The sequence below is a fragment of the Grammomys surdaster genome, unplaced genomic scaffold (genome assembly GCF_004785775.1).
Source record: "Grammomys surdaster isolate TR1022 unplaced genomic scaffold, NIH_TR_1.0 174, whole genome shotgun sequence".
Lineage (NCBI taxonomy): Eukaryota > Metazoa > Chordata > Mammalia > Rodentia > Muridae > Grammomys > Grammomys surdaster.
The window spans coordinates 7,261,874-7,286,063 of record NW_021604622.1 but is presented as its reverse complement, the minus strand read 5'-3'; the positions used below and the strand labels follow the sequence as shown (position 1 = coordinate 7,286,063).

General features: G+C 42.6%; 1 long non-coding RNA gene across 1 annotated transcript; it reads left to right on the top strand.

Annotated features, from left to right (window-relative positions):
* Positions 1–15,614: 15,614 nt before the first annotated feature.
* On the top strand, positions 15,615–21,762 carry LOC114621314. Its single transcript, XR_003711410.1, has 2 exons — positions 15,615–15,717; positions 21,499–21,762. It is a non-coding gene; the product is annotated as an uncharacterized LOC114621314 (long non-coding RNA).
* Positions 21,763–24,190: the final 2,428 nt, after the last annotated feature.

The window sequence follows — 24,190 nt, the reverse complement described above, 5'->3', positions numbered from 1 at the left end:
TGTTACAATATCATAAATTAAAAGGGGGAATAAAACTCATTAAAAAGGTTCAATTTTGAATAATTGGTCATGATGACAGTTATGACAAAATTTCTTCAACCCAATGATGTCTTGAGCCCCTCCATCATTCAGTCTACCATAGGTTCATCAAGGATCACATGTGTGCATAGCAGGGTACCACATGGGTCCTGAAGGATGGAGAAGTGGCAAGTGATGACCTTGCCTCCTTCTACCTTCTGAAGGTTTCCAGTCATGGCCTTCAGTCGGTTGAGGCATCTCCTGAGGGACCATTGTAGGTGGTTTAGCGTAGTGCATTATGGGAGAAGGATGGCTGTGTGATGTAAACAATTTGATCCAAAGTTTGCTGTATGTGTTTTAGAGTATGAGGTCCTGGGTAGTCACAGGCCTTTGGGGTAGGATGTGAATAGGAAAACTATGGCTATACAAATGCCTATGTAAATTCAGTGAGAAGAACCAGAAGGAAAATGTTGTGTTTAATGGTTCAGTAAAGATGAGAAAGAAATCCATGCTTTCTGGTTAAACACGACCTACTTACAGGGAAGCAGAGAGAGGTAGAAGTCTCTCTCTCTCTCTCTCTCTCTCTGTGTGTGTGTGTGTGTGTGTATAGTTTGCTTGTGCATACCGGTACAAATGCAGAGAAATATCTCTCTCTCTCTCTCTCTCTCTCTCTCTCTCTCTCTCTCTCTCTCTCTCTCTCTCTCTCTCTCTCTGTTTTTTTGAGGCAGGGTTTCTCTGTGCAGTCCTGGCTGTCCTGGAACTCACTCTGTAGACCAGGCTGGCCTCGAACTCAGAAATCTGCCTGCCTCTGACTCCCAAGTGCTGGGATTAAAGGTGTGTGCCACCACTGCCCAGCATCATGCAGAGAAATCTTAAAAGCAAGTGGACTTGACTGGAAAAGGGAAAGCTGAACTTTAAATGAAGGCTCTAGTATGGTGCTAGATCTCTTGAAGGACTCATGGGATTTCATCATGTTAGGAAATTAACTTCCATTCTACAGGCTTTCTAATTTCTGCTATTTCCCTTTGCTATTAGTTTATTTCATCTTTTAGACCACCGGTGGAAACCACTCTCTCTCATCTAACATTCCCTTGAGTTCTGTGTCATCTGTTAGGTGACAGTGTCTAACGTCAGTAGATGTCAGTAAGAGTCAAGGAGTTTACTCCATGAGCCTTTGGGTAAGGAGCTCCGTGTTCCCTTTCATGGATTAACTCCCTTCTTGGTTGGCTTTATAAGGCCTAAATCCTGTGTGAAGTAATGTCCTTGAGACAGTCTTGTAGCCTTCTCGCCATTTCAGGTATGACGTCATTGCCAGGGTCTGTGATGACCGGCCCTCAGTGGCGTCTCACTGCAGCGCATTGCCTCACACACTAAGAAGCCCCAGTTGCCCTTCAAGCCTGATTCAATGTCGTTTAATGGTATCTAACTCTGGCCCGTTGCCCTCTGGACGCAAAACTTAAGTTGTGGCCAAAATCTTAGCTCCGAAGATGGAGACGGGATCAGGTACCACACGGTCCCGAGTGCAGGAGCCAGTCTGAATGTGTCCTGTCACTTGATAGCAGACAGACACTCCTCATGAGCTACTCAGGACTCCAGGCGCCAGGAAGTAAGTTGAGGTCAGGGAGTTTGTTTTATCTACTGATTTGGAAAAATATTTAGCCTCCCTGGAACAGGGATGTACATTCCGTGAGCCTGAAGCCATGAAATTTGGCAAGTCCCGTATCAGATGCCTAATACTGTTATACAACGCCGTCTAATTTAGATTGTAAGGCTGCCAGAGGGACCTAAGTCTCCCCCTAGGACCAAAAGTCCCCTCTGACAATTCTTTGGGCCCAACAATCAATTACAACTATTAGTAACCATAAGAATGGTATCCACCGCCCAGATTTGACCTAAAGGTCAATACAAACAGCTTTGCATAATTAGACATTAGTATTTAGCCCAGAAGGACATGGGGGTGACTTGTATAATGATTTGGCTGCTCTACAAATAAAAACAAATAGATCTGACACTATAAGTAAGTTGAAATCCTCCTGAACTATATGTTCTCTCTCTATCCGCCCTGCCTATTAGAAAATGAAAGCAAGCTTCCTTGTTATCTTTTACCTAAGAGGCCATTAGGTGTCTCAGGTAATTTTTTTCCAAAGTGTTTCAAAAAAAAATATCACTTTAATTCTGCCACTTAAATTCTCAGGGTGTGTGTGAATCCTCAAGGACAAGCTCTTGAAGCTGTGACAGTGACACAGTTTGGGAACAACATAAAATGGAAACCCATGTCTTCAGCACACACCCTTCAAAGCCTCAATGACAACCGTGCACATTTGCATAGGAACAGAGCTGTTGGAAGTGCGCCTGCCATACAGTCAAGTGGAGCTGGACTCAGCTTGTGGCCCCAAAGACTCTTCAGTTGTCTTATCTGGGTGTTCCATGCATTTCAGCACAGCATACCTTCTGGAAAGCTACTTGTGAAGAACATGGAGAGGTCACAAGAAGAGAGATAGCTTGCAGTTAAATATGTTTGGACTTGTTGTGTGGAATAAAATCCCACTGGCATTTGAATTGCAGGCTTCCTCAGGGCCTTTGAGCATTAATGTGACTCTCAAAGAGGGAGAAATGTATACATTAAAATGCAGCAAACAGCTAAATGTTGCCCAATTATGGAGGATTTTTTTTTCATTAAAGTATTTCACAGGGTTTAGGAATTCAGGGAAACCACTGTGTCTCTCAGGACTCTTCAGGTCATAAGTGACAGAGGCCAACAACTAGCTCAGGCAAAATGTGGAAGCTGTTTGCTCTGGGAACTGAATCAAAATCAGGACAAGGGTAGGGATAGTCTTGTGGGCAACTAGAAGACTTTATATTTATAAAATACGTTTACTCATTACATTTATTTAAAGCGTGTTGAGGGGCTGCATGCTATGACACCCTTGTGGAGGTCAGAGGACAACTTGCAGGAGTCAGTTCTCACCTTCTACCACGTGGAGGGTTAGAACTCAGGTCTTCAGGCTTTGTGGCAAGCTCCTCTCCCTGCTAGGCCATTTTGTCTGTCCTGTTATTTGGTGTTTACTGTGAGATGACCATGCGTCAGGCATTGTTCAAGACGCTCGATATGGGTGGATTCCTTTCATTTTAATATCTCCATGAGGTAAATACCACTGTAACCTCCTCTTTACAAACAAGAAACGACTCCAGAGAAGGCATGTTCTCCACAGTCACCCGGGCACTCAGATGTTAGCCTACATTTACAAGCACTGTGCTTCTCATGGGACTGAAATGCAGTCAAAGCTCAGGTTCTTGCCATGACTCTTTGGTCTCTGACCTACTTCATTCTTGTCAAGGTTTTCTCATGAGATCAGAGACCTGGCTGTCATCCTCGTGCCCCTTCACCTCCTTCAGGAAAGGGCACCTCTTCCGGTTTCTATGGAAACATTCTGGCAACAAGCTACTCTAAGATTAGATGCTGACTCAGGTCATTTGTCCAATCTTGGGCCAATTGCCAGGTTGGGGTTGAGACGAGCACACCAATCAGTTCAACTCACTATTTCTAGAACACAGGGGCCCTGGGATTAGCCACATTCACTACATCAACATGGTCTATGGAGAACAATTATTTAAGAAGGATGGTGTGTTCTCAAGATAGGAGGTCTAGGGCACTGATATTATGACCTTCCCTGGGATCTGTTGGTTTAGTTTTTGCTTTTTGAGGCAGGGTCCTGACAGGTGCTGAAAGTCCTGACTCTCTTGCTTCTGCCTCTGGAGTATGCTGTGATTATAGTCCACAGTATCTGGTTGTCTCTTGTGGGGTCTTCTATAATCAAATCATTCATACATACATACATACATTCATACATTCACACATATACACATACATATATATAATCATATATGTTTGCAGTGGAACTAACATAATTCCTGGCACCATAATAGGCAGCAGGCAGTTCATTGTCTCCACTGTTTTACTGAGTCTGCAGAAGATAAAGATCTTCCTTTTGGTGTGGGGATGCTAACTCTGCCAGGTATAAGAACTAGCAATGAATGCTACTTTTATGCAGATCTGAGAGGTAAAAGGAGACCTTGAAGGCTGAATCGAAATCTAGGTCTGAGAAGTCTGCATAAGCTCGAAGACACAAGAAGCAAGGTCACAGAAAATGGTCACCAGATTCACGTTTGTCATAAAGCAGAGACATGTTCATGGAGCAGGCCAGAGACCAATATTCAGAGGCCTAATCTAGATGAGAGGGTACAGGGACACAGGCAGAGATCTAATTTAAATCAAAGTCTGGAGGGTCCCTCAGGGGCTGGAGTGAAGGTTTCCAGGAAGTCGGGACAGCTTTCAGGTGTAGAACAGGATGACAGGGGACTCCACAGATGCTGTGAAGTGGGCCTGTATGTGTACCAAATTGAGTAGATGGGGAGCTAACTCCATTTTCTAAACAGGGAAGACATTTGTCCCAATGCACATTAATTTACTTCCACCAACTGCACCTGTAAGGTTTGCAAGGTTACTGTTCACAGAAGCAAACTCTCAAATCACATAATAGGGACATGAAGTATGCATTACAAAAGCTCCCCTGGGCGTCTTCCACAGCTTGTTCTCCTCCCAGCACTTCTTATGAGCCAGCCCTGCTCCTCCTCTCTGAGGAACGGTGAGTCTTTTCCTCTGTGATTGTCTATGAGGTGAGGACTCTATGACCATGATTGCTGTAGCAGATCCCAGTAAACCTAGTGGCTTACACAGTGTGAATTTATTATCTCATGGCGGTAAAAGATAGATGCTAAAAGTTCTTCAGCTAACTAACATCAAGGTGTTGGGAAGGCTGTCTTCTTTTTGAATGTCCCTCCCTCATTTTTTCCAGCTTCTAGATGCATCCGTACTACTTGACTGTCAGTACCCTTCCTCCATCTTCAAAGACAGTGGCATCATACTTTCTAATCTTTGACTCTGATCCAGTGATTTCCTCTATTATGGTTAATATTGATTGTCAACCTGACAGAATCTACAGCCTCCAAAGACACAAGTCTCTAGGCATGCCTGTCAAGGACTAACTTTATTAAGTTACAGTGGGGAGACTCACCCTAATGGGCGACACCATTCCCTAGGCTATGGTCTTGAGAACTCTAGCTGAGCAGGAGATCATTTGAGGCTAGATGCCTAAAGATCCTGCTGCCATGACTCTCTTCTCATGAGCGACTGTGGTTTTGGATGTGAGCCCGAACAAATCATTCCTTTCCTAAATTGCTCTGGTCCTGCAGGGTATTTTAGGACCGTATCAGGGAAATAGTCAAGACACCTTACAAGGATCCTTGCAATTACATTGTATTTACTGCTGTAGTTGGTGGCATGAACCGAGGAGAGTGGTGGCCTAAAAATATGGTAGACTAAAGTCTCATGCAATAGTCCGCTTTATTCAGGGCACCAGACAATGTGTATCCTGAGGGTTAGTTGAGCAAAACTGATGTGTTTAGGCTATGTACAGTCACAAGGATAACCTGTGCTTGGAAACATTGAATAACAAAAGCAAGAAGATTAATCTGAAGCAAAACCCACTCCTATTACTACACCCGAGGGGCAGGAAAGCACATTCCAGGGAAAACCCATGTTATGGAGAAACAGGTTAGAAGGCTTTTGTCTGGTTTCCTTGGAGTCATCTCACAAGCACTGAGAAATCTCCTCACTCGGCTTTATTCATGGACTGTATTCTGAGAACATTGGATTTGTCATCCCTGATAACCAAGAATAACTTCATCTCGAGGGCTTCAGTCACCCATGAAGTGACTTCTGTCATGGGAAACACAGGTTTCAGAGATCTGGGTATGACAATCTACAGATGGGTATATTAATCAGCCTGTCACAGTTGTCACGTTTAACTTTGAACTCCAATAGCTTTACGCGTTTGACATGTATACTCTTTCCTAAATGATCAATTGGTCTGTCCTAGATTTTATAAGCATTTGCTAGATACACCTAGGATGGGGGCTACATATCCTGTTTTTGTTTGTTTAGTTTAGTTTTGTTTTGTGGAGGAAGATGGAGCTAGAAAGTATTTGCTGTTCCCAAAGTTTTTGTGTTAGCTGGGTTCTGTCATTATGGCAAAACAAACAAACAACAAATAAAAAACTCCAAAAACCAAAATAAAACAACAACAACAAAAATTTAACAAAAAACCCAAAAAACAAAACAGCCCCCCCCCCAAAAAAAACCCCAAACCTGAGGTAAAACAACTTAGAGGCAGGGAGGTTTTTGACTTCCATTTCCGTGTCAGTCCATGGGTCTTCATCATGGAGACCCACCAGCTGTGTGGAGCCATCACACTGTACCAGTATGTGGTGGTCAGATGGGAGAGAAAGAAGCGGAGCAGCCTGAATACTATGAAGAAAGATGGAACTGGAGACTTGAGGGTGGCGAGGAGTAGTCTGTTGTGAGTGGCCAGCCCCCTGACACCATGGTAAGGCCCCAGCCCAAGCTGCCACTGAGGGACATGTCTGAGTATGTGGCTATGCCGTGGTAGGTGTTCATGTCTATGACTCATGTTACCATTAGAAAACATGGGGGTGTCCCTGGTTGAGGCAACCACCAGGGACCACGTGGATGTTTAGGAGCTGTGCATGACTGGCGTCATACCTCCATCTCTCACTGGCAGAGCAGGCCCTGCACCTTGTCCAGGTAGTACAGTGGAGTTGGTCCTCCTGGTGGCGGGGGTTGTGGGTGAGCTGGCTCCAAGCACATGAGTATGGGAATGCTGACCCTGCTACTCATCGCCTGTGGGGTGGCACAAGCACAGAGGTGATGCTCCCCATCCCTCTCTCCCCCTTCAGCACAGTCATGAGCCTCACCAGCTGCAGCACTCTGGAGAGCTGGCCGTCCACCTCCCTTGGGCGACATAGTAGAGCTGATCCTGATGGCAAAGGCTTTGATGAGCCAGCTTGGAGAATGGGAGAGTGGGAGAGCTGGCCCAGCCCCTCACAGGTTGTAGCACTTGACAGGGGGGATCCTGAACCTTGACTGGGCAGTACAGCGCAGCCAGCTCTGGAGGCATGGTTGCTGGTGGGCCAAGAGAGCGGGAGAGCTGACACTCCCTCCCGCCAATGGTGCCAGTGAGCAGTGCTTCAGAGCTCCCCCTAGTGATGCCGATAAAGAAAAGCCAGAAGGGTGACCAGCTCAGCTACCACCCAGACCCAGACTCAGGCCTCTCTCTGAGTTGGCCTATCCCAAAATTTGTATCATCTGAGTGGTTGAGAGCATTAGAGATCCTGCTGTTCCAAAGCTGCGGGATCTTTATGACACAGGGAGAGACGAGGAGTCCCAGTGAGGATCCAACATTGATGGTGTCAGAGAAGCCAGAGATTGTGAACCAGACCAACGCATTGAGATGAACATTTGCAAGTGTGGACGTGTGGACGGAGGGAGATACTGTGACACACTACAGCTTCCATCACGAGATGTTTTCTGTGCTTTGTTTGTTTGCGTGTGTGTTTTATTTTTGGTGGGAAGGTTGCAAGGGCAAAGGGCAGATATGAGGGGACAGGGAAATGAGCGGAACTGGGGTCCATGATGTGAAACTCACACACACAAAAATCAATAAAAAAATAAACAACAACAAAACAATTGCCATTTTGAAATTTAATGCAACCTTCCTTTTTCTGCCCAGCCCGCTGGACCCTGGTGTGCTTACGGTTCATTATCATGGTGTAGTATTATCTTCCTAGTTTCCTAAGATCACAAGTGGCTCCTGACACCCTGCAGAGTAGAAGAATTTATAGTTGAAGAACAGCACTTAGTGGAGCTGAGTGAGACTGGACGCTGAAGTCTTGCACAGTTTTTATGCCAACTGGGTTAGAACCGTACAAATAACAGATTTGAGTGGTTGTTGGGTGACACAGCTCTTCTGAGCAAAATTAGGAAGAAGTTATCTCGTTCTTTGAGTGGGCTAGCCTTCACTGGGCACACCCTCCTTCTGCACTGCCCCACAACCCTCCCGACTCTGGAACAGGGTCTCACTATGTAGCTCTAGCTGTCCCAGAACTTACTATGTAGACCAGGCCAGCCTAGAACTCACAGAGATCCACCTGCCTCTACCCCCCAAGAGCTAGGATTAGAAATGTGGACCACTCTGCCTGACTGGGTGTGTGCCTTCATGGAGAACACACCGTGTCTAACCACACGTAGCTCTGTGATGGTTTCAATAGCATTAAAAAATTTAAATTCATATGTAATGATTGTGCCGACCTATGAGTACATGGTGGTATCTTGGTACCTAAATATATGCAATGGATCAAACAAGGGTAGTCTGTGTGTCTTTCCCAAACAATCACACTTATTGTGCTGGGAATACTCAAAATTATTTTTTGTAGGTAACTTGAACATGTATACTTGTATTTAATGTATATGCACAATATGTATACATTAAATCACGATTAGCTACAATCCCCCTACAGTAGGATAAAACATTAGAGATGGTCTCTCCTGTCTTAAGTGCATTTCTATATCTGATGGTCGCTTTCAGCGTCTCTCACCCCTTTACTCTCTCCAGGCTCTGGTTTCTCTTCTGTCCTCAGCGTCTATGAAGTCAACATAGTTAGCTCCCAGGAGCGAGTGAAAACATGTGGTGTTTGTCTTCCTGTTGTAGCGGTGAGTTTTTGCTACACTACTCTGGATCCCGGGAGATTGCATACGCGCACTCACCCAGGAGCTATCTTTGGATCCACAAATGGAAGACACACACACAATAGCTTATTTTTAAAATGCCTTGGCTACCTCAAAGGCTGGACATTCCTAAACCTTCCCCTGCTACCCCAGTGGCCACTCACCCGAATTCTCACATGACTCATTCCTCTTCTGTCCGCGCCCCTCCCCCCATCCTGGTGCTTCTGCTCTGTTCCTCTCTGGATCCTACCCACTCAACTCTAAGTGTCCCGCCCCACGTCCAGTTGTTAGCTGCTGGCATCTTTATTGATCAATCAAAAAACCAAATAGGAACAAGGACCTTCAGCTTTTGGACACACAGATTCCCGATTGAATCAAAGCATTAGCACCAAGCTCCAGCATCCGGTGTCTGGCTTATTTCACTTAAAATAAGGTTTCCCTCAGGGGTTATCCATGTGGCTGCAAATAACCAAACTTCATGGCTGTATAATATTCCATCGTGCATATATTCAGCATTTGCCATTGGTGAATGGCTCCAAATATGCCGTCCACGGCAGAGTCTGGGGAAGCAAGCATTTTTCGGGGAGACAAGCCACAGAGCAAGCCACAATTGCTCTGAGGCACCAGAATACAGTGGCGCATGCAAGCTGGTCCTGCAAATACCCGTAGGTGGAGATCAAGTAGCTTCAGTGCCAAGCTGTGCCTCCCAAACGCTTCTGCAGTGCTCACCTGCAGGCGTACCCAGGAGGCTGAAAGTCAAAGGCCCCAGAAAATTGGAATCTGAAAATTAGTAAAACCTGGTATAAACAACTGCGTTAGAAACCATTTGTTTTGTTATTCACTATGCTCCCAACAATCGGCTAGCGTTAACAAATTCAAAAGAAAAGGAATGGAAAATTTGGGTATTGAAATGTGCAGCATTTGAAAAGGAGCTGGGTGACCTGGTGTTTTGTGTAGCTATGTACCCAGTGGCCATTTCTGAGGTCAAAAGTACCTTTGTGTCCTTCTTTCTGAGGAAGTTTTCATATCACTAACACCCATGGATGCTCAGGATACTGCAGCAATGGAAGCCTTTGCTCCTAGACAGGAAGCTGAGACCCCAAGAGTCTTAAACACATGCAAGATACAGTTTTTTCTTTCTTTGTGCTGGAGGACAGGCAGTGCCAAGGAACATTTCTTGGAACACAGGGACTTGGGTGGGGTCGTGGTCCATCCTGAGTTGGGAAGGATTGGATAACCCGTTTGGCAAACACATACCAATTGAGAAGTTGAGGCTCAGGGTGGTCAAAGATGACACTCATGATCTCACAGCTAGTAAATGGCGAGGCCTCTCTGTTCAGCCCTCGACCTGATCGGATTCAAAGTTCATCTGTTTCATCCCATTGCTTGGTACCCCATGAGCTTCCTAGTACTCAGATAATTAAGTCCATGGTATCCCTTCAGCATACTACTGTTCATATAATTAAGTCCACGATCTACTTGGCAATCTGCAGAAACTCTGTACCCCAAATTAATGACAACCAAGGCTCAAACCACAGATTTTCTTATTTTTCTGAAGTTTTCTGATCTCTTTCATATGAGGTACTACAAAGGATGACATTTTAAAGTGAGAGATAAAGCAGAACTATGTATTTTTTTTATAACCCAATTAATAACTCATTTTAAACTGTGCAAATGAATTTGCCCAACTCCACATTCTTTCAGTATGACCAACTCCATCTTGGGAGTTTTCACACAGAGAGATATAAAATGTTGCCAGAACATTTTACTCTTAAGTGTGTTATTATTAAAGTAAAATTCTTTAAATTTCTGACCATGGACGTTAAGGATAATTGTATTTTATTTCAGATGAAACTAAACATTACAGAAAGGTTTCTATGAAGCCAGTGTATAGAAACTAAGCAATTAACAGATGGTCTTGTTAACTCATCTGTCTTAGCCACCGTTCTATTGCTGAAGAGACACCATGATCATGGCAACTCTTATAAAGGACAACATTTAATTGGGGCTGGCTTACAGGTTCAGAGGTTCAGTCCATTATCATCAAAACAGGAGCATGGCAGTATCCAGGCAGGCATTGTGCAGGAGAAGCTGAGAGTTCTACATATTCATCTGAAGGCTGCTAGCAGAATACTGGCTTTCAGGCAGCTAGCAAGAGAGTCTTAAAACCACACCCACAGTGACACACCCACTCCAACAAAGCCACACCTTCTAATAGTGCCACTTCCTGGGCCAAGCATATACAAACCATAACAACATACTTCCTTCAATAAGGCCATAGTTCCTAATCCTTTCAAATAGTGTCACTCCCTGTGACCAAGAATTCAAATCTATGAGCCTATGGGGGCTATTCTTATGCATACCCCCACATCATCCAGTCAGAATCGGGTTGGTATTGGAATGAATAGATTTAAGATTGCCTTTTCTTCAAGGATAACACGAGAGGTATTCTTCTCTGAAATATTCCTAACGCCATTTGTCCATGCTTCGTTCGATTGTCCTTATATAAAAAAGAGTTAGTTATAAATCTACCAGTGATCATCAAAATAGTTCTTGTTTGAGATTGGAAAAAAAAAGAGTTTTTTTTTGGGGGGGTGGAGGAGCAGGAGTAGTACTTGAGGGATAAAGGCTCTGCAGGGCAATGGGGTTAAGGAGCTGAGAGAGTGGGAGGGGAATCAACCAAAATGAAACCGGTGTGGATGAAATCCCTGGTAGAAATGTTATCTTTAATTCTGTTTTTTTTTTTTTTTTAAATTGGCCAGTTTGGTTCCTAAAGAGAGGAAGAAATCAAAAGGTTGGATGGATTTCGTGTTGTGGAGTACCTGAGAGGAGATTAGAATACACTGTTTGAAAAAAAATTAATTAAAAAATATATACTCACAGAAAGTTTTTTTTTTAAATTACCATTGTTATACTATGGATGGACACCCAGTTAGTCCCCAGCATGCTAGGAAAAAAGTCCTGTGGAGATTCTTTTAGAAACAAAATGAAAATTTGCACATTATTACAGAATTCCTGCTTTTATATCCCACAGGAAAGTATTTTTTTTTTAAGAAAGTATTTCTTTTCGATTATAAGTTTTCTGTCTCTGTTTCCTAGATGCTATAATTCTTCATCTAACCCAGCCTTACAGTTTAGAATAATACGTAGAATTAATTTAGGAAGCCAATGCATAAAATGTCTTCTAATTATCAGGGGCTAATAATTAGAAAACAGTAGAGATTGATGAGCAGACAATTTTTTTTTTTGTACAAAATAATGACCTGGCCTCAGAGCTAGGCTCCAAGTGGATTGATGTGGTAAGCTGGTGGGCGGAGTGAGTCATCACTGTATACAGCAGCCCAGTGGAGCCCAGCCCCACGACACTTGCTGGGGTTGCTCTCCAGATCCGCAGCCCTTCAGTTTCAGGAAGCAAGCTGTTTGAGGGACATTGTTTTTGCCGCCTTGTTTGAATTGCATCTTAAAATTTATTGTGTCTTTGCACAATTTTTTATGTATTATAAATCCAAGATTCCTTCCTGCCTGATTGCATGTTTATACACACCAAAATGCCAGAGCAGTGAAGAGTAATTTCAGACAATACTAGATCTTGATGTCTGTGAGAGCTTTTCCTTGAAATCAAACTTCTTTGTTTCTTGTTCCATTAAAAGTGGCCATTTGTGAGACAAGGCTGTATACATACATGCCTGTTCTTTAAGAACTGTCTCTACAGTACGTTCCTGGGAATATTTTTGGTAGTATAAGTCTGGCTTCTTAGATCACGGATACATTAAAGCTACTACAATAGACATCTCGATTTGCCTGCCCGGCACCCATAAAAACTCCTGGTTTTTATCCCTCTGTTTTCCTTTCTGGAAAGCAGTTTTGGTGACCTGTCAATCAGAGCCTTTGCCCCTCCCTGGAGCCCAGGCCCTGCCCCAGGGTAAGGGCTGGACTGGGCATCCAATTGGTGTTGGTGAGAAGCTCTCAATCCCCTTTCACCTTCGGCTTCCCTTCCCCTTTTTTCTTCTTTTTATAATAAGAAAAAGGGAGGTATGTTGGTATCAGGCTCCGAACCCAGTGACATCACATCTAGGTGACAACTGCCACACATTTCCCAGAGTCCACTTGGCTTACTTCCCAACTTTACCTGCGAGAGGCTACATCACTATTCGTATAAATAGGCATAGCACCCTGGCGTCTCTTTCTCTCTTCTCCCTCTTCTTGCCGTCATCTTTGCCCTTATCTCCTGAATAAATCTCACGTGGAACTGTTTGGTCCTGTGTGGTCTGTTCTGAACCGTGCGTCCAACAACACCAACCACTTTACTTCTTTTCTCGGGTCTTCTTGTACCTACTCAGACAAAAATTTCTTTAGAAATTTACCTCAGAGATAAAATGTTACATAAAATGGGAGTTACAGAAGGATATGGATATTAAGTTCAAAGCAGTGTTTCATTATAATATACTCATTAAAAGTTCAAAGCAGCAGTTCTTACATGGCCTTGACTTATCATAGTGCACACCTGTGGCTTTATCCTTGGACCTAAATGTTTTACCTTGAACAAAATTTTCCCAAGTCTATTCCTTTTTTAGTGTGGTTGTGAAAGCTCATTGTATTCCTTATTAGGTAGCCTTTACTTACTATTCTGAGGAGTGGGCACATTCCATTCTTGATTCTAACTTTATTACATCTTTCTAGCAACTAAGACCATCTCTAAAAACTTTCCTCCTAAAATTATTTGAATCAAATCAGAAATTCTATAGAATTCTTATCTATTTTTCTGTATAGCATCACTACAAGATACTACATCTTTGTAGGTCTGCAGAGAGACCTACTCAAAAAGGTGGGCATACACACACACACACACACACACACAAACACATATATATGCATGCAGGAAAAGAATATTAATAGGAGGAATCTTTCCTAACATGTATTTATTTATTTTTCTTGGGCCTTGCCTATAGGAGCAAATTTATCATAGATTTTAATCCAAGGCAGACACATCTCAGGAAGATCACCTGTTAGTTTTTAAGCTTCTCTTATGACGGTTCCTGACAACTGGTACTCAACATGTGTAGAACTTCTTGTCATCCTTCTTTAAATAATAACAACTCTTCACATAAAATTATTTTGCATTAGGTGTTATGAGTGACATAGAGATGATTTAAAATACCCAGGTGTATTTTTCTGTTAGTATAATAAATGCATGAAGTGACTGACTTACAAAGAGAAAATATTTATCTTGACTATTTTGGAACATTTGTTCATGATCAACCAGCCCTTTGGCTTTGGATCTGTTATGAGCATCACATCAATGCTGGAGTGTGTGGCATTTCATAGCTGCCAACCTTCTGAACTGGAAGCTAAAAAGAGAAAATGACTCGTGTCTTACTGCTACCCTTCATAGACATGGCCCCAGAGACTTAGAGACTTCTTCCTAGGACCTACTTCTCATTAGGCATGTGGTGGCATCGTGTTGCTCAGATCATCTCTGTAATCAATGGAGCAGTGAGGTAAGGACACAGGGAGGTTGCTGGTGGTGGGACTTTGTCGCTGCAGCAATAGTAACATTTTGTAAAGAGTGCACATAGTGTTGGGTGTCACATAGACAATTTCTTTCAAGTATGCCATGCGTTTTTACCAGAATTCTTGTGACCCTAAATGGTACAAGAGGAAGGTCAAGCTGAGAAAACAGAATTAACAATGCACACCAGGAAGCAGAAGGTCTCTGGATATCTTTGGAGGAATGTTCCCTCTTCTATCATCTTGGGGTTGGTCCAGCTGAGGAGACAAAGGGAAGAGTCACAGTACCAAGTGAATAAATAGTCCAACTCACTAGATTTCTTACCTATGATAAAGTCTCCAGAGGATCTTGGACAGGACACTTGGGCAGACATGGACAAGGCTGAGGATGTGGGGCCTGCACATGCTCAATAACTTTCTTGTCAGAAGAGGAACAAACTCTCCTTCCTCCCTTCAAAGACTTTTAAACACTTGCCCTGTTGCTATTGGAACCACTCGCCACCTCTATGTCATCTCAAACTCCCTGATGATGGCGCCATTATTTGCTTCTATTCCCCTGATAAGAGCTCAGATGGCTAAGTTATCAGCTAGGTACCAGCTATAGTGCCCAGTCTTGGAAGAGAATGCTTATACGCAGTTACAAGATGTCCTTAATCACTGTGTGCAGCAGTCAAGGAAGGACAATGACCTTGTTAAGGGACAAATGGAGGCGGAAGTAAAAGTGACTGTGTCAGTGTATCAGGTAGAATGTCTCAAAGGAGCAGTCCTGTTAGACCTTCCTCCTCACTCTTTAATGAGTGGCAGAGGAGGATGGAAAATGCCGTCTACCATGCATCTTTATAATAATGTAAAAGTTATTCCTGTAATTTATATGATTCATCCACTGACCCGTCTCGTCACTTCTTATCAATGGCTCACACAGAATCACACATAATATACATCAATGATATAAATCTTCCCTTCCATTTTTCATAAAACTTGACATATCAAATGATAATTTCCCTGTGAAATTTTGCTTTTGGTTGACTCTGCCTAAGAGCATTTGCTTGGTAGTTGTATTAATAATGTTTATTTTATTTTCAGTGTTTTACTTTGTTATTTTGCAGCATTTTGAAAATGACTTCCATGTTGGTATAGCTTTCACATTCAAATCAAATAGTCCCAAACATGTGTTCAGCCACATCCTTTCCCAAAATACTGCAAGGCCAGGTACCAGGTGGAAAGCTATTACATCTATAACCCAGAGTGCTCTGAAATCAGCCTGCCTACTCCATTCCAAACCCACTCAGACTTGCTTCTTCTGCCCCTCCCAACAGCAGCAGCAACAGCAGCAGCAACAACATAAAAGAGGTGGGATCCAGTAGCGATGACTCCCTCAGAGAATGTGCCCCACGATCACAAAGGATCTCCTTCCTCTCTCTCTGCAGGAGGAGAAGAGGAAAGACAAGAAGAAGCACGCAGGTGCAGAGTCCCAGTTTCTACTTTGAGATTGAGAATGGCCAGGATGCTACCGAATCACCGCAATCATTAGCCATGTGCTAAAAGAGGTAGTCTTGTGTGTTGCCTGGACCACTGTGTCCTGTCAGCTGACAGGTGGGAAAGCAAAGCCAATAGGAGATGTTCTTTCAGGAGGCATTGCTAAAAGCACCCTTGATCAAGATGAGGAAACCATCCCAATAAACACATTTGGATAAATCTGTCTGTCTGTCTGTCTGTCTGTCTGTCTGTCTGTCTGTCTACCTATTCATCTACCTAAGCTTCAGGCTAGCTTTCTTCACTGTTCCTTCAACTTCTGGTTGGTTTGATGCTTTATAGCATGAGCCTGCATGGTGTAGTGTGTCTATTTATCTTGGGGGATGTAAGTGAAGACTTCTTTCAGACTTGATTGGGGACATTTTAGAGTATTGTGCTTTTCTTCTTAAGCATAAACATTAAGACTTCTGGGGTCTTCCCTGGCCTCTGCCAGTCCTTTTCTTGCATGGTCTGCCAGCATGCAGCAATACCCACTCTGGGTTGGTGTGCGTCTGAGGGCTTACGTGGCCTCAGTCTGTGGTTCTGTGCACTATGTTGACAAGGTTTTCTTCCATAATATAGAACAGCCTTTGAGTATTGCAATTTATTTTTGTTTTGCTCGGCTTTTAACTGGATCTGCATGGTGTTTCCTTGTTCAAAGGAAGAAAACAATGTATCATTTTGCTTCATCATCTTTGAATGGCTCCCTGAAATGGATTTTAAATGATGAAAATATGTCTGTAGCCACCCAGATGCAAATTTTATACAATGTGGATCATTCCCCAAAGCCCAGTAACTGGATGTGTCAAAGATGTGTTACTAATGCTTCTTTGATCTCTGTGCTCTGACAGCTCAGAAGTAACCCCCATGGAGAAACAGACCAGTGTCTGCTCAAAGCGAGATTTTGGGACAGTGAGTGATTTAGTAGGAAATGGTACCTCAAACAATAGAGTCTAAGGGACTACGTGTTAAGAGCTATGTTTATGGAAACTATTTTTAGTAGATTTTCAATACCGACTTGTTAGTTCAAATGCCAAACTGAGAAGATTCAATTAGCTTTATTGTTCAGCTGTTATAACATCCAGACGCAGAACTTCAGACACAGAACAGAAACCCCCAAAGGTCTTGATAATGTAACCTGTGGGAGCTCAGTGAACTGCATATGTTGAGGTGGGATAGGTCCAGGAAGACTTGGTGTTTGGCTTGTTCATGTTTGGCGGCATCGAGCGTTCAATTAGCTACTCAGACCCTGTCTTCATTTCCTAATAGATGGGACTGGCTTAATCCTCCCAGTTCTATGTTGTTTTCAGTATAGGTGAGATTCCTTACATAACCCTTTCAAGTGGCTCCCCTTTGACTTTCAAATAGACAGTCCCACTAATTGAGAACTTTGTTGTTTGTCTTGATGTGTCAAGGGTCTTAAGCCTAAGGCCTTGGGCCTGCTAGGCAAGCACTCAATCACTGAGCTATATCCCCAGGGACTGTTCTTAAGTTAACTAATAGTAGCTAGCAGTCTTAATATATATGGAACCAGGTACTCATGTTTTATAACAGAAAGAAAAAGCTCCTTGACAATGATTTTCCAAAATATAGAAGATGAACAAGCCTCTGTGCACTAATGGAGTGAGCGGGCCCCATTAGTCAGACAGATGGACACTGAGTCGTTTTCCAGGGTCGGGGTGCCAGTGAAGTGAGTAAGTTTGATTCTAGTTTTGGCTGAGTTGAACACTCACCCCTCAACCCCAAGGACTATTTTCTTAGGTAATTGGTTTTTAGAGTTCGATAAGATCCAGATCCCATCCCTCCCACATACTGCCTGGGTGGCTACAAATAAATTATTAACCTTTTGGAATGTTTATCTACAACGTCTCTGAATTGGAGTTGACAATAATGCCTATTTCAGAAAGCAGCTGTAACAATGAAATGGTAAAGGATGAAGAATGTCTCATAGGACCTTCTACTTAGTAAGGGAATCCCTAAGAAGCAGGAGGATCTGGAGGTACTGCTCAGGGGCACAGTGCTTGCCTGGCATGCAAGCACTTGGACATAGTACCAAGAAGTAGTAGGTAACCCGAAAATGCAAATTAGTTTCTTTGATCTCAGCTCTACGTTCTGACTATCTTTCAGGATTAGAGAAACTCAAGAAAATGTAAAGTCTGTTTGATAAGTAAGATAATGGGAGGTGATCCAATAAAAGTGAAAGATGAGTTATTCTACAAGTAGAGAAAACAGACCGTGGTAGAACTTACAAAGGCAGAGCAATTGACTTAAGCGTTGGCTTACAAAAAGATAAATGAATGAATGAATGAATGAATGAATGAATGGATAAATCAGTATCATATTGAGAAAGAACACAGCATTTTTATTCCCTTGAAGCCTTAATTCCCAGATACTTTGTTAAGCACAAAATAAAGGATATGAGGATCAATTTGTTGGTGTCAGCAGACAACAGCCAGGAGGCTTCATTACCCTCTTCATGATGGCAAAGGTTCTTGGTCAGGCTTCCAAAGCTTTTCCCAGGTGCCCATCTGTTCTCTCTGGTAAAATCCAGTTTTACCAAGAAGCCCAGCTAAGTTTCGTGTTCCCCTTGATACTGACGCCTCAAGTCTCTTTTGATCTTGGTTCCCCAACCCCACCTCTCCTCAGGAGATGTCTGGTCATTGAGGCCAGCTCTCAGTGAGAATAAAATGAGGACAGTTTAGCCAGAATCTCTCCCCTCCTGAGCACTCCTTCATAATCTTCTGCCAACACATCCTACCCTGATCCCTGGCCTTGCGTGCCTATACCCATGGCGATGCCTTGAATACAGTGTGCATTTCTCTGCTTTAACAAGGGCTAGTGACTATTTCTCTATATCCATTCCTAGATACAAAGCCACTAACTAAATAATTTTCTGCTTGGAGTGGTTATGTGCTATTTTTCTTTACCTTTCTTTTCCTTGCAAGAGTCCAACCCTTCTTTGTAATAGCTCTCAGCTGAGACTACCAGTGTTTCCCAGAGCATGGTCTTGATGGGATATGGTAACACCTTGGAGGCCAAGGTGTTATCTCTCTTCCAATTGTACCCATAATGTGAGGTAGACTGTGGCTTGGACTTTGCCAATGGACACTTCTCTCAGTTGATTTTCTGTGAGGGACATTGTTTTTTCCAGTATCTAGTCAGGCCTACCTTTCTGAGTGTTTATGGGCTGCCTGTTTTCCTTGAGCATTTGTTACTCCCAACATCTGAGCTAACAATGTCTTCCTAGTAAAGTGCCATGTAAAGGTAACTTTTATTTTCCTGATGTAATTATTGTCTCCGAGGCTTACTGCCTCTGTCTGCTAACCTAGACCTAAGCTTCTAGCCTCTGTATAATCTTATCTAGGCCTAAAATGTTTTCAACCTCTGAGACTTGCTGGTGAATAAGCTCACCTTTTCCGGTTCTTTCTGAACTCTGGCTGGATGGTCAACTCAGCTGTTCTGACTCAAAACTCCTTTCCATGCTGGCTGATTCAATCTGGCTTCTTTCAGCTTTTGACTGAATTGTTCTGCTTAGCCTCATACAACTCTGGCAATCTGTTCTAATCTTGTGGCTCCTCCTCATTCTTCGGCTCACTCTGCCTTCACCTGTGTCTAGCTTATTTATTTTTCTGCAACTGTACAACTGTCCCAGTAGAACTGCCCTCTCTCCTCTGAGCTGCTCTCTCTTGTCACCCCTCTTTCCTCTCTGCTCTCATGAGAGTTAAGCATATGTTATTCTGTCAAATCTTTCTCTGATTCATCACTTTGTGTGCCACTCACCTAGACAGCACTTTCAAACATGGGTGCTTCCTTTTACAAACTAACTTTACCTTCATTGTTTGGGATTAAAAGTTGGGCTTGTATTCCAGCCAGAGAAGCCATGTTGCTGGATTAATACCCCAGTACAGTTTCATTTTGCCAAAGAGAACTTACTGAGTTTGATTTCTCCCAAAGGAAAACTTTGGATGTAAGAAGCTTATCTGGGTGGCTTTGAGAACAGAGATATGAGATAGGGATGGAGGAAGTGCATAAATTTATGGCCTTTGTAGTTAGTCTTGAAGAGGGAAAGTGTGGGTACCCATGTCTTAGAGACCCATCTTGCTGGAGTTGAACAGCACCAGACATTTATGGGGTGGCTCCTGCTTGTGTTGGGCTTAGGAGGTTGCTCAGGGGCTTGCCTTTTGTCTGGTCTTTGTGGATGCCATTAGCACAGGCAGCTTTCTGTGTTGAGCAAAGACTCCATTCAAAGATGCAGGTTCTAACAATTGATTGTCAGCTAGAGATAAAGACAGTAGAGCCCAGCTGACATGGGTAGATGGGGATAGCATCTCTCACATTGCCTGAGCTGCTTTGAGGTTCTCAAGAGTCAGAACTGTAAGACATGGCATAGCTCAATTACAATAAGACCTGCCACTTCCAGGTCAGGGACATCACCACTATTACTGTCTCCTGATAGTTCCATGTCTTCTGTATAGTTCCATCTACCTAGGTGTCCCTCTTTCTAGGATCCTGGTTCCCAATCAGAGCAGATCACACAGCTTGTATGCAGGTTTCTGGGGCAGAGGGGGATGGTCATTTCTGATCTGATGTCCATAGTGGGAAGTGGAGTACTGTGTCCCTCTTGCGTCTTCTGAAGCTGGACAAAAAGAGTTGGGACAAAGTAGGTGAAACTTTGACCTGTAGTCATTGGAACAGTCACTTTGACAGCTCAATTTTTACATGTGTTTATACTATACATCCAAACAAAAAGGTCACATGCCCAACAAAATCTGTTCCTCTGTCACTAAAAGTGTATCCAGCATTTATGCCAAAGGAGGACATCCAAATCGTGTGGTGGTGAACAGCTTCTGGGTCAGCATTGGTAGGGTCCATTATTTCTCTATTTCTCTAGTGATTCTAGTTCATAATTTATGGACCACATTGCAAACCTACCAGTGAGAAACCCACCTTAAATACTTGCATATCCATGTTTACTGCTACTCTGTTCAGAATAACAAGGAAGAGGAACCAGCCTGGCTGTCCATCAGTGGATGACTGGATAGTAAAAATGTGACCTATTTACACAATAGAATTTATCCACTGGCAAAAAAAAAACCCACGAGCATTTCAGAAAGATGGATGAATCTGGAAATTATGATAGTAAGCAAGGTGATCCAGACTCAGAAGGACAGACACCACAAGCTCTCTCTCTAACATGTGGCTTGTAGCTTTTATACACATATAGGTATAGATGTAAATTGTAAATTGTAAGATGTGCAGCTTAGGTGGGTTCTGTGAACTTCTGGCCACAAGCTGGGTCATCTTTCTAGTTCTTCCAGTATTATTATTTTTTTTATGAGTGATTTATTTTATTTATTTTATTGGATATTTTAAAATTTACATTTCAAATGTTATCCCTTTCCCCAGTTTCCCCTCCAAAACCCCCTATCCTATCCTCCCTCCCCCTTCTTCTATGAGGATGCTCCCCCACCCACCCACCCACCCACCCACCCACCCACCCACCCACTACCACCTCCCTGCCCTGGCATTCCCCTACACTTGGGAATCGAGCCTTCACAGAATCAAGGGCCTCTTCTCCCATTGATGCCCAACAAAGCCATCCTTTGCTACATATGCAGCTGGAGCCATGTGTACTCTTTGGTTGGTGGGCCATCTTTCTAGTTCTTCCAATATTATTATTTTTAATGTTGGAGTAGAAATGATCTCTTTTGAACAATACAACCACTTATAACTTACACTTCTTTAAAATGTTCACACTAATTAGATCAATGTAGTGCAGGCTGGAAAATATAACTAGAATTTAATCTGTTTTTCAGGAGCTGGGACAGCATCAGTTGAGAGATATGGCTTCCTTCTTCACTTGCTTTCACTTGCTGGTGTGGAAAGCTTCTGGTCCAGTTGATACGTGAGCATGGAGCAACAGAAGATCAGTGGAGGTAGAGAACGTACAAGTGGCTTTAAGGAGTAAAAAAAATTATGGGGAGGGACATAGAGGAAACTTAAAATAATCAAACACAAAGTCATTTCCAATGGTTTTAAAAGCACATAAATCTTCCTATAAAAGTCTGTTCTGCTTGAAATATCTGTGGTGCTTCCATTTTCTACAGCAAAGCATGACCAGACTAAAGGAAAATCGATCTCAAATAGGGAAAGGTAGGAAAGATGACACATTTATTGGCTTCTGGTTTGTGAAATCTAATTAGCGTCCAAAAGGACCCAGAAATTGCAGTAACGTTAGCTGTGCATCCTAGACACCTGTAGGGATAAAATGTGGGAAATATCATGACTTTGTTTTCCATTTTAAATAAAGATGAGGAGAAACTCGACTTTAGGACTTGCAAATTCTACGTTCAGTCTTCTTTTTGAGAGCAGGGTGGGTGGAGACCTTTAGAAAGAATCAGGGGGTCGATTTGCACATTTCTCTCGGAGATTGAATCAACACAGCACCTCAGGCTGCTGTAGAGACAGGAAAGTCAGCGCTGAATGACTTTCACATATGTGTTGTGATACCTGATGTAGCATTCATATTTGGTAACAACTTCCAAAGTTTCTTAGGGTTTTTTTTTAATTTTTTAATTTTTTATTTTTTTTTCAGTTTTTTATTGGATATTTTATTTATTTACATTTCAAATGGCATCCCTTTTCCCCATTCCTCCCCCAGAAACCCCCTATCCTATCCCCCCTCCTCCTTCTTGCTTGTTTTCTTTATTAGTATTTTAAGTTAACATACAAAGTACAGCATCCTCATACATGTGTCATTAGAGTTCTGATTTGTTTCCCTCTGCCCCTTCCCTTTCTTCCTCCAGTTAGTTTCCTCATCTGATTTCCTGTCACATGTATTCTATCACCCTCCCTCCTCATCCTTTTTTTTAAAAATTTGTAACTTTTTAAAAAAACGTTAATCAAAGGCTTTTTATAGGTTTGGTAATGCTCAATAACAAAATGCCCATACAATCAGAAGTGTAACCCAATACCCAACCTAGATACACCAACTATCTTTGACTGACGGAGACACACCAAAATCCCTGCCTCCATGTTCCTTCCCCCATCTCCTAGCTCCTCCTCCTCCCATTCTCCTCTTCTCCTTACTCCTCCTCTTCCTCTCCTTACTTCTCCCACCTTAGCTCCTCCTACATATCACCCTTCCTGTTAAAATAAAACTTTTCTCTCAAAATACAATTAGAGCATAACTATACCAATTTGTATCAGTAAGGTACAAGATAGACCTAATACCCAGTCCAACATTTTGTTAACTAACCAGAACCTCTGTCATCTCTCCTAACTAAAAGACTTAGTTCTGAACTTGGCTTTTTTCTTGGCTTTAGAATGAATGTCAGCTGAAAATCATCCTCTCAAATCTTTTCTCTCAAAGTAAATCATAGCTGGGATTGGCTATGAGACTATAAGTGTTCAACCCCGTCAGGAATCCAGAATGACTAAATTAACTGAAATTATGGGAAGCACAAAGCATAGCTTCTAAAACTTAGCCAATTTATAGACACCACTGAACACCTGGACAGTCCCTATACTACAAAACATTGGAGCATCTGATCTTCAGCCTTCTGGCCCAGGATCATCTGACAGACCTAATGATGCAGAATTATTAAGGGCTGATTACTCTGTCTTGGCAGATATAATCAGTCGACTATTCCACAAGTGTGTCCTTTTTCTGGACAGTAATTTGTCTGTAGATGAAAAAGGCAATTCTTGCCTAGTGGCTGTCTTGCCACAACTGGAATAACTCCAAAGATGCTCAATTTCTTCTTAGAATGCAAGATAGGAAGCTGTCAGGAGCAGATAGGTCTCTAATCAAAATGAACATTAATACAGAAATGTTTGTAATGTCAATTCTGTGGACTTCTGACAACTATCCATGTAAGGCAATCTGGACTGTTGTCTGTTAACTCCTCTCAGCTATTTCTAAATAAAATATAGAAAACACTCTAACAATAAACTTAGAGCCATGAATTTGCTGTAGGCCCTTAACTCACAGGCGAACCATCTCAAATCAGTTAAAAAAAAGTTAAAGAAGGACTGGGCCTAAGCTTTGTATTCCTAAATGTGTTATATAGGCACAATGCCTATGAGAGTAACAATATTAATCTCACTTCTATATCAATAAGAAACTCGTACCAATGATAACCTTAAATTTGAAATCAAAGTAAATTTTGTACCATTATAACTTCAGCTTAATAATGATTATACAGATTTCTACCAATAGGTTATGGCTATGTAATAAATCCTAGCTATTCCTCCCTGTTCCAACAAAACCACTACTTTTCCCTAGAAAGACAGCCCAATATTAACCACCTCAGTCCCCAAGCTCAGGGAATGGGGGCGCCGACTCTTCATTAACTTCTTCAAGCTGGTTACAGGCATTGAGATAGTAGAAGAGAGGTGGGGGGAAGAGTACATTGATAAGCCTCTGATGTCTGTGTCTTCACTGCATCCAGCTAAAGTTCCAGGACATCAGAGGTTCAAGCAGGTCTGGTCAGCTTGCTTGATGAG